Source organism: Zalophus californianus, chromosome 1 (assembly GCF_009762305.2).
Source record: "Zalophus californianus isolate mZalCal1 chromosome 1, mZalCal1.pri.v2, whole genome shotgun sequence".
Taxonomy (NCBI): domain Eukaryota; kingdom Metazoa; phylum Chordata; class Mammalia; order Carnivora; family Otariidae; genus Zalophus; species Zalophus californianus.
Window position 1 is genome coordinate 160,664,468 of NC_045595.1, and position 10,378 is coordinate 160,674,845.

Sequence of the window (10,378 nt, forward strand, 5' to 3'; positions counted from 1 at the left end):
CTGGAAACCCTACATACTTGGGCCAAGTTCCCATCACAGAGCAGTCACTGTGCTTGTTCATACCCCCACCACCCCACCTACTCACCATAAGGCTAAAGTCTGATACCATGAGAAAGATAATGAGGAAAACACTGCCACATACAGCCAAAAATAAGAGCTATGCCATTCCATAACAAAGGTGGCTAAAGGTGGATGGAGAGGAGCCAAGGGTAAATGAGTCAAATCTATGAACCATTTGCTTGGGGCTTGGCATAAAAACTGGAGAGGCTGATCAAATCTGGTTTTCACCATTGAAGATCCATATTATTATACATTGCCATTGATTACAGAACAAAGCCACAAAAAAAGCCTATCTTCTAATGGTTTTAGAAAACATAATAATTCCTATGTAATTGGTACACTGATGTAAAAGACAAGTGGTAGGGGTGGACTAAATGACTATGTTTTAATATTGGGGGCGTTGCCAGGATGGTAGGCAATATTATTTTACTGTTTTCCTGGGATTCAAGAAGCTTCTTTGAGCTTCTCTCAGCGGTGATTATAAAATAATAAGCAAAAAAACATGTTGGCTCTGGCATCAGGCAGAATGACAGAAATATAGGGTTGTCTGAGTTTGGCAGCAGCACACTTAATTACATTGACAATGTGTGGCTGTGTCATTTCTTAGGAACTAATTATTCTATTCTTTTGGAAAGAAAATGTCCTGAAGGACACAGTTTTTGAAATACAACTTTTGGACCAGAGAACTCAGATGCAGTGTATCAAATTATGACTGGTTGTTGATAGGATGGTTTTAAACTTTAAAATAAAGATAACCATTTTAAACATCTATATCTTTTTTAACAGAGAATAATGTAAGTTGATGTGGCTATTGAATGAAGACAAAATATTCTTACAAATTTCAAAGGCTAAATGTAATTCCTCAGAGGAGGATCAGACTTTAAAATCAGTGTTCTACACAAAATGGGAAAGAGAACAAAGTTTCCTAACTAACGTTAATTTAAGTGGGAGCAACCACTTCTGTGGATAAACAGTGACTTGTCAAAGATCATTAGTTTCGATAAACTGGTTTGAAATGACAATGAAACTGACAAGAGTGACAAATACCAATGTATATGTATGAGAGAGACACACAGAGAAAGAGACAGAGAGACTGACTTCACATTGGGAAGACATGTTTGGACATGAAGACAGTTTTGGACATCAGAGAGAGAAGGAGACATGGGCCATCATTACTGTACTAGCCTCGACCAGTTGTGCCTCTCTGACTTCTCCCTCTTTCCCTTGCTGGTTTATCTTCCTTTCCCTTTCACCCTCCAAATTTGAGCATTTCCCAGAGTTCTTTCTCAATACTCTCCTCCTCAATAAGTGAACGTGAATGGAACTACCCCTCTTTTAGCACACAGCTCCTGCATAAGTTTGGCCAGGTGTACAGTGCGCATTATAGTCTATGTGCCCTGCAAACCTATCAACTTTTATGTGGCAGTCTGATAAGGAGGATCCAAATCTATCTCTACCCCTCTTTTTCCTTCTGACCTCCACTCATGAACCTCTAGCTGCTTACCTAACAATTCTTTTAACCAGATAATAAATGCCAATTTTATTTATGCTCAAAGAGCAGAAGGAACTAAGAGCAGAGATCTACTTCTACCAGGAAAAAATAAAAGTTGCATAAAACCATCCCCAACTGGTTGGTATTTTTTAAGAATAAATGGCCTACTGTTACTAGACATACACATTTCCCCTAATACTATAAAAATGTAGTGCCAAAGGGGATTCTCAAAGGACTTGGTTATAAGAACACCACACATTCATAGCAGTAGTGAAGGGCAGCTTAATGGGCAACTCTTTAAACACTAGACTGCAATGATACTATTTCAGCCTAACAGGAGTTCCTGGTTGCTGGGGCAACCTCTAGCGGTAAATGGGGAGAAAGGAAAATGTCTAACTGAGACCATGAAGTGAGTGCTAACAATAGACACTGCAGCTTACTCAGCAGGCTGCTTTTGAAGACAGTTCCAGCTATCACCCAAGGACACTAATGTGAGCTATGAGAACTAGCAGAGCTAAATGATCTGACCATTGAACAAACATTTTTATGCTTGCCTACCTCCCAGGTCATATGCTTGTCTCAGCTCATGAGATTAATGTGCTCTTAGCAGCTGCCACCATATAAATCTGAAACCTTAACTCCCTTCCCTTGCTTATTCCCCAGCTATTTCTGCATTTGGGCACTCTAAACAAAAGTATAAATTATACCCATTTCCAGATCTAGAGCTATGCATGTAAGGCATAGCTTTAGAGAGTTTCAAGGGTGCTTTCACCTTCTTCTTTGAGAGAGACTACCTCAATGGCTCCAAGGTATTTCCAATTTTGAAGTGAAATCCTCTAAGTACCCTAGCTAATCTTCAATAGGATCTTGCCTTCAATGTTTCCAAACAATGTTTCCAATTATTTTTTTTAAGATCTCTCTAATTAATGCCAGGAAAGCAAAATCTCCAATGAACTTCCTCAAACAAAATTATAAAGTAATCCTCATATTGCCATGTTATTCATTGCTCAAGACTTTCAACAACTTCCCATTATTCACAAAATTAAGAAAACAAGAAGACTGTAAAGAATTTCTACCATATATCTACACAAAGCTAGCTGATCTCACTCTACTGTCCCCAGGATGACTGAAGTGCACATCATTTCTCAGATATATTCCTAACATCATATAGTTAGTTGCCTATTATATTCCCTCCACCTGCAATTCCATCCACCTCACCAGTCAAAATGCTCTCTTCATTCAAAGGATGACAGCAATGCCACTTCTTTCATGAAATCTTTTTAGTCACCCTCAGACAATGGTAATGTCTCCATCTTTCAAATTCCACCAAATACAGTGCCAAGGCTGCAGGCTTTAAAACTCAACACAGTAAAGTATGAATCCTATTTCACATTCACTTTGCTCTGTGTCCTAGAGAAATTTGCTTAACACCTTGACCCCCATTTTCAAGATGACGATTTTTCCTCATTTATAAAATATAAATAATATTTGCTTGTCAGGATAATCATAATATAAATCACACAAAGAGAGCAAGGCACATAACATGTGCTAAGTACATAGTAGCTATTGCTATCACTATGAATTATATAATCTTCTATACCTTTGCCAGGTAGGTAACAAAAGATGTAAGCCAAAAATATGGAAACCAAAGCAGGTCACTTATAGGAGAGCAAGGACAAATTCATAAGTATTAATCAAAATCCAATACAGGTCAAAGTTTGAGGGTTATACATAATTGGCCCAGAGCTCAGGCAAAATTCAAACCAATAACTGAGTGGTTATTTTAATAGAATTGTGTAGCCTTTTCCTACATACACAGTTGTTTCTGCCACAAGAGTATCTCAACAATGTCAAGTTGCAATTTCTGGCAGTGCTGTAATCAACTACTTTATTAATCACCATCTAATCGATTATCACATCTTTGCTTGTACAAGTACCTAAAAACTTCCTATGCTTATGGACTCATCTCCTTACTTCAAATATCAGCTTACTGAGGATGACCACATCTTATAGCTTTTTTTTATCCCTCTTAGATCTGGATATAGCAAAGAGTAGACATCAAGAAAGCAGGTGCTGAATTGGGTTTAACTGTATGCAAGGAAATATTGTTGTTGACCAATGTATGTAATGTTGGCATCTTTCATAGTGTAGTAGCAGACACTGGTATCTAAGCAAAATATTAGAAGACTACTGGATTATTTCCTCAAAATACTGTAAACTGTAGGCAAATTTCCAACTCTCTGAGCTCATTTTTCTCCTCTATAACATAACATGAAAGGACAGAGTAGTCCAAGTGCGAAGGGGAGAGATTATCTTTACAGACATGGACACTAATACTTAAGAGGGAAAGAATCACAATGGGTTCTGTACCTTGGATTAAAAATGGCTTCAATTTTTAAGTTCTTATTTCCTTAAATTCATTAACTGAAGCATCCAAACCAAAATTTCATCTGTCAATTATTTATCCAGCACATATTATGTTCATTAGTTTTCCCATGGGAAAATCTTACTATCCCACCCTGAACTCCAAGATTTCTCACAAGGTTGGAGTGAGGTGTGTGTAGGAGTTAGGGTGTTAAAGCCAAAGCAGGACACTGGAACTTTCCCTGGTCATCCATGTCCTCATAGCACTGCTCTTGTGAGCTCTCCACTGTAATACCTCTTTTCAGCTCTCTCTCTGGAACTCACTAATCTAGACACAGAACATAGCTCTTTCCTTAGTTCTTCTGTGACACCATATCACTCTCTCGTTGCCCACCAAAAAAGAAATACACTTCACATAAGATTTTAATGCATGTAACAATCTATTGACATTTGTAGCAATGGAAAAGATTTACATCACAAAATGCAAGTGTATTTAATTTGCTAAGGCTGCTGTAACAAAATACCACAAATGGGATGGCTTAAGCAGAAATTTATTTTCTCACCTTTCTAGAGGCTAGAAGTCCAATATCAAGGTGTTAGCAGGTTTGGATTCTTCTGAGGCCTCTCTACTTAGCTTGCAGACAGCCACCTTCTCCCTGTATCCTCATATGACCTTTTCACTATGTGCACATATCCCTGGTGTCTCCTTGTGTGTCCAAATTTCCTCTTCATGTAAGAACAGCAGTAAGACTTGAAAAGGGTTCACCCTAATAAACTCATTTTAACTTAATCACCTCTTTTAAGGCCCTGTCTCCTAATACAGTCACATTCTGAGGTATTGAAGCTTAGGGCTTCAACATATGAATTTTGAGGGGATAAAATTCAGCCCATAACTTCAAACTGAAATTCAACTTAAAGTTCAGCAAGTAACTTCAATTATATTAGCAGGCATCCTTGTTGACAGGAAAGCTCCTTAGTACTCTGACACAAGGAACTTCTCCTAGGCCACCTGTCTTCAGAAGTCCCAGCTCCTATATGGACGAACTCTAGCGCCAATTGATAATACTTTTGTTTTGTTTTACCACCAAGTTATATGGTAATAAAGTTTAAACACAAGTTTATACTTTTCAGAACATAGTGATTCAGAGTTTCTCTGTTAATACTCAGCTAATGCAAATAAGAGGTTCCACTAAATTTATTGAGCACTGGAGGTGAAAAGATGGTGGAGGAGTAGAGGTCCCTATTCCAAATGGTCCCCGGAATTGAGTTGGGTATCTACCAGACCACTCTGAACACCCATGAAATCAGCCTGAGATATAAGAAGACATATCTGGATCTCTACAAACAGAATATCGAGGCGGTTGGTTTCGAGGTACCAGGTGGGGAGTCGTGATTCTGCAGGCAGATATCGGAGGATAAACGGAAGGGGGAGGGAGCCAGCCATTGGGATCCTACACTGCCGGTGAGCAATAGCCTCCCGCGATGGGGATGGGGCATAGACTTGCAGACAAGTAGCAGCAGGAAAAGGGTGTTAGGGCAGCCCCCCGGACGGAAACTGGGAGCGGTTGGGCCCCACGTGCAAACTGGGGGCAGCTAGCGGTTTTAGAAGCAAAAAGGGCAGAGACATGCCCCGACCAGGAGGTGAGGACTGGGAGCGCTGCTGAGGGGCGCACAACCCAGGACGCTGCAGTTTATAGCAGCATAGACAGAAATGGAGATAGTGTGGCCTGGAAAGCTCACTGAAGAACAGACTGTGATCTCTCTGCTCTGACGAAGAGGGCTGGAAACGGTTTCTTCTGTCCTGACTCTCAGAAGAGACGTGGAAAGCCACCAGGGAAAGCTGCCAGAGAACAAAAGCCCCCCAAAACCGGTTTTAACTGAGCCCATCCCCCACCACAGGGGGCAGGGCAACTCTGCCCAAACAGGGTTACCTAAGTAACAGAGTGGCGGGCCCCTCCCCCAGAAGACAGGCTAGGAAAACAAGGGGACAGCAACCCTAAGGTCCCTAGAAAACAGGTGTATCTTGCTTGGGTTGTGGTCAATAATTTGGACTCTATACATTCCCTCAACCACCCTCAACAGAATGACTAGGAGAAGGAACCCCCAAAATAGGAAAGACTCAGAGACTATGACTTATGCCACAGATTTACAAATGGATTCAGATATAACCAAGATGTAGGAAATGGAATTCAGGCTGGCAATTGTGAAGACAATAGCTAGAATGGAGAAATCAATTAATGCAACACAGAGTCTCCAAGGGCAGAAATGAAAGCTGAATTGGCAGACCTTAAAATGATATCAATGAGATCCAATCTAATCTAGATAATCTAACAGCTAGGGTAAGTGAGGCAGAAGAACGAATTAGTGACCTAGAAGACCAATTAATTGACAAAAAGGAAAAAGAGAAGGCCAAGGAAAAACAACTCAGAATCCATGAAAATAGAATCAGACAAATAAGTGACACCATGAAACATTCCAATGTCAGAATTATTGGAATCCCTGAGAGGGTGGAGAGAGAGAGGACTAGAAGATATATTTGACCAAATCACAGCTGAGAACTTCCCTAATCTGGAGAATGAAAAAAACATTCGTGTCCTAGAGGCAGAGAGGACCCCTCCCAAGATCAAGGAAAACAGGCAAACACTCCGGCATGTAATAGTAAAACTCGCAAATATTAGAACCAAGGAAACCATCTTAAGGGCAGTTAGGGGGAAGAGATTCCTTACAGACAGAGGAAGGAACATCAGAATCATGTCAGACCTATCCACAGAGACTTGACAAGCCAGAAAGGCCTGGCAAGACACATTCAGGGTATTAAACGAAAAGAACATGCAGCCAAGAATACTTTATCCGGCAAGGCTGTCATTTAGAATGGATGGAGAGATGCAGAGCTTCCAAGACCAGCAGAAACTGAAAGAATATGTGACCACTAAGCTGGCCCTGCAAGAAATATTAAAAGGGGTTCTATAAAAGGAAAAAAACCTCAAGAGTGATATAGAAAAGAAATTTACAATCTATAAAAACAAGGTCTTCACAGGCAACATGATGACAATTATTTCGTATCTTTCAATAATCACTCTCAACATGAACGGCCTAAATGCTCCCACAAAATGGCACAGGGTTGCAGATTGGCTAAAAAGACAGGCACCACCGACATGCTGTCTACAAGAGACTCATTTTGAGCCTAAAGATACATCCAGACTAAAAGTAAAGGGATGGAGATCCATCTTCCATGCCAACAGACCTCAAAAGAAAGCGGGGGTAGCAATTTTTGTAACAGATGAATTAGATTTTAAACTAAAGACTTTAGTTAGAGACACAAAAGTACACTATATCATTGTAAAAGGGTCTATCCAACAAGAAGATCTAACAATTGTAAATATCTACACCCCCAACACGGGAGCAGCCATCTATATAAGCCAACTGTTAACCAAAATAAAGAGTCATATTGATAACAATACATTAATTGTAGGAGACCTCAATACTCCACTCTCAGCAACAGACTGATCATCTAAGTAGAAAATCAACAAAGAAACAAGAGTTTTGAATGACACACTGGACCAGATGGACCTCATAGATATATACAGAACATTCCACTCTAAAACAAGAGAATACACATACTTCTCGAGTGCACATGGAACTTTCTCCAGAACAGACCACATACTGGGTCACAAATCAGGTCTCAACCAATACCAAAAGATTATTCCCTGCATATTCTCAGACCATAACACTTTAAAACTGGAACTCAATCACAAGAAAAAATTTGGAAGAAATTCATACACTTGGAAGCTAAAGACCACTCTGCTCAAGAATGTTTGGGTCAACCAGGAAATCAACGAAGAACTTAAACAATTCATGGAAAGCAATGAAAACGAAAACATATCGGTCCAAAACCTATGGGATACTGCAAAGGCGGTCCTAAGGGGGAAATACATAGCCATCCAAGCCTCACTCAAAAAACTAGAAAAATCCCGAATTTACCAACTAACTCTACACCTTAAAAAACTAGAGAAAAAGCAACAAACGATGCCTAAGCCACCCATTAGAAGAGAAATAATTAAGATTAGGGCAGAGATCAATGAATTAGAAACCAGAAACACAGCAGATCAGATCAATGAAACTAGAAGCTGGTTCTTTGAAAGAATTAATAGGATTGATAAACCACTGGCCAGATTTATCCAAAAGAAAAGAGAAAGGACCCAAATTAATAAAATTACGAATGAAAAGGGAGAGATCATGACTAACACCAAGGAAAAAGAAACAATTATTAGAAATTATCATCAATAACTATATGCCAATAAGCTGGGCAACCTGGATGAAATGGATGCCTTCCTGGAAACCTATAAACTCCCAAGACTGAAACAGGAAGAAACTAACAACCTGAATAGGCCAATAACCAGTAATGAGATTGAAGCAATGATCAAAAACCTCCCAAAAAACAAGAGTCCAAGGCCTGATGGATTCCCTGGAGAATTCTACCAAACATTCAAAAAAGAAATAATACCCATTCTCCTGAAGCTGTTTCAAAAAATAGAAACAGAAGGAAAGCTTCCAGACCCATTCTACGAGGCCAGCATTACCTTAACCCCCAAACCAGGCAAAGACCCCATCAATTTCAGACCAATATTCCTGATGAATATGGATTCCAAAATCCTCAACAAAATCCTAGCTAATAGGATCCAACAATACATTAAAAGGATCATCCACCATGACCAAGTGGGATTTATCCCCACGATGCAAGGATGGTTCAACATTCGCAAATCAATCAATGTGATAGAACACATTAATAAGAGGAGGGAGAAGAACCATGTGGTCCTCTCAATTGATGCAGAAAAAGCATTTGACAAAATACAGCATCCTTTCCTGATCAAAACTCTTCAGAGTATAGGGATAGAAGGAACATTCCCCAAGTTCATAAAATCCATCTATGAAAAACCCACAACGAATATCATCCTCAGTGGGGAAAAGCTGACAGCCTTTCCCTTAAGATCAGGAACATATCAAGATGTCCACTCTCTCCACTATTGTTCAAGGTAGTACTAGAAGTCCTAGCAACAGCAATCAGACAACAAAAAGAAATAAAAGGTATTCACAGATTGGCACAGAAGGTGTCAAACTCTCTCTCTTTGTAGATGACATGATACTTTACGTGGAAGACCCAAAAGACTCCACTCCCAAATTACTAGAACTCATACAGCAATTCAGTAATGTGGCAGGATACAAAATCAATGCACAGAAATCGGTTGCTTTCTTATACACTAACAATGTAACTGTAGAAAGAGACAATAGAAAAACAATTCCATTTACAATAGCACCAAAAACCATAAGATACCTTGGAATAAACCTAACCAAAGAGGTAAAGGATCTAGACTCTAGGAACTACAGAACTCATAAAAGAAATTGAAGAAGACACAAAAAGATGGAAAAACATTCCATGCTCATGGATTGGAAGAATAAACATTGTTAAAATGTCTATGCTGCCAGAGCAATCTATACCTTCAATGCCATCCCGATCAAAATTCCAATGACATTTTTCAAAGTGCTTTAACAAACAATCCTAAAATTTGTATGGAATCAGAAAAGACCCCGAATCGCCAAGGAAATGTTGAAAAAGAAAAACAAAGCTGTGGGCATCACATTGCCCGATTTCAAGCTATATTACAAAGCAGTGATCATCAAGACAGCATGGTACTGGCACAAAAACAGACATATAGACCAATGGAACAGAATAAAGAGCCCAGATATGGACCTTCAACTCTATGGTCAAATAATCTTCGACAAAGCAGGAAAAAATATGCAATGGAAAAAAGAGAGTCTCTTCAATAAATGGTGCTGGGAAAATTGGACAGCCACGTGCAGAAGAATGAAACTCGACCATTCTCTAACACCATACACAAAGATAAACTCAAAATGGATGAAAGACCTCACTGTGAGACAGGAATCCATCAAAATCCTGAGGAGAACATAGGCAGTAACCTCTTTGACATCGGCCACAGCAACTTCTTTTAAGATACATCTCCAAAGGCTAGTGAAACAAAAGCAAAAATGAACTTCTGGGACTTCATCAAGATAAAAACCTGCACAGCAAAGGAAACAGTCAACAAAACAAAGAGGCAACCCACGGAATGGGAGAAGATATTTGCAAATGACACTACACATAAAGGGCTGGTATCCAAGATCTATAAAGAACTTCTCAAACTCAACACCCAAAAAACAAATAATCCAGTTAATAAATGGGCAGAAGACATGAACAGACAATTCCCCAAAGAAGACATACAAATGGCTAACAGACCCATGAAAAATGTTCATCATCATTAGCCATCAGGGAAATTCAAATCAAAACCACATTGAGATACCACCTTACACCAGTTAGAATGGCAAAAATTGACAAGGCAAGAAACAACAAATGTTGGAGAGGTTGTGGAGAAAGGAGAACCCTCTTACACTGTTGGTGGGAATGCA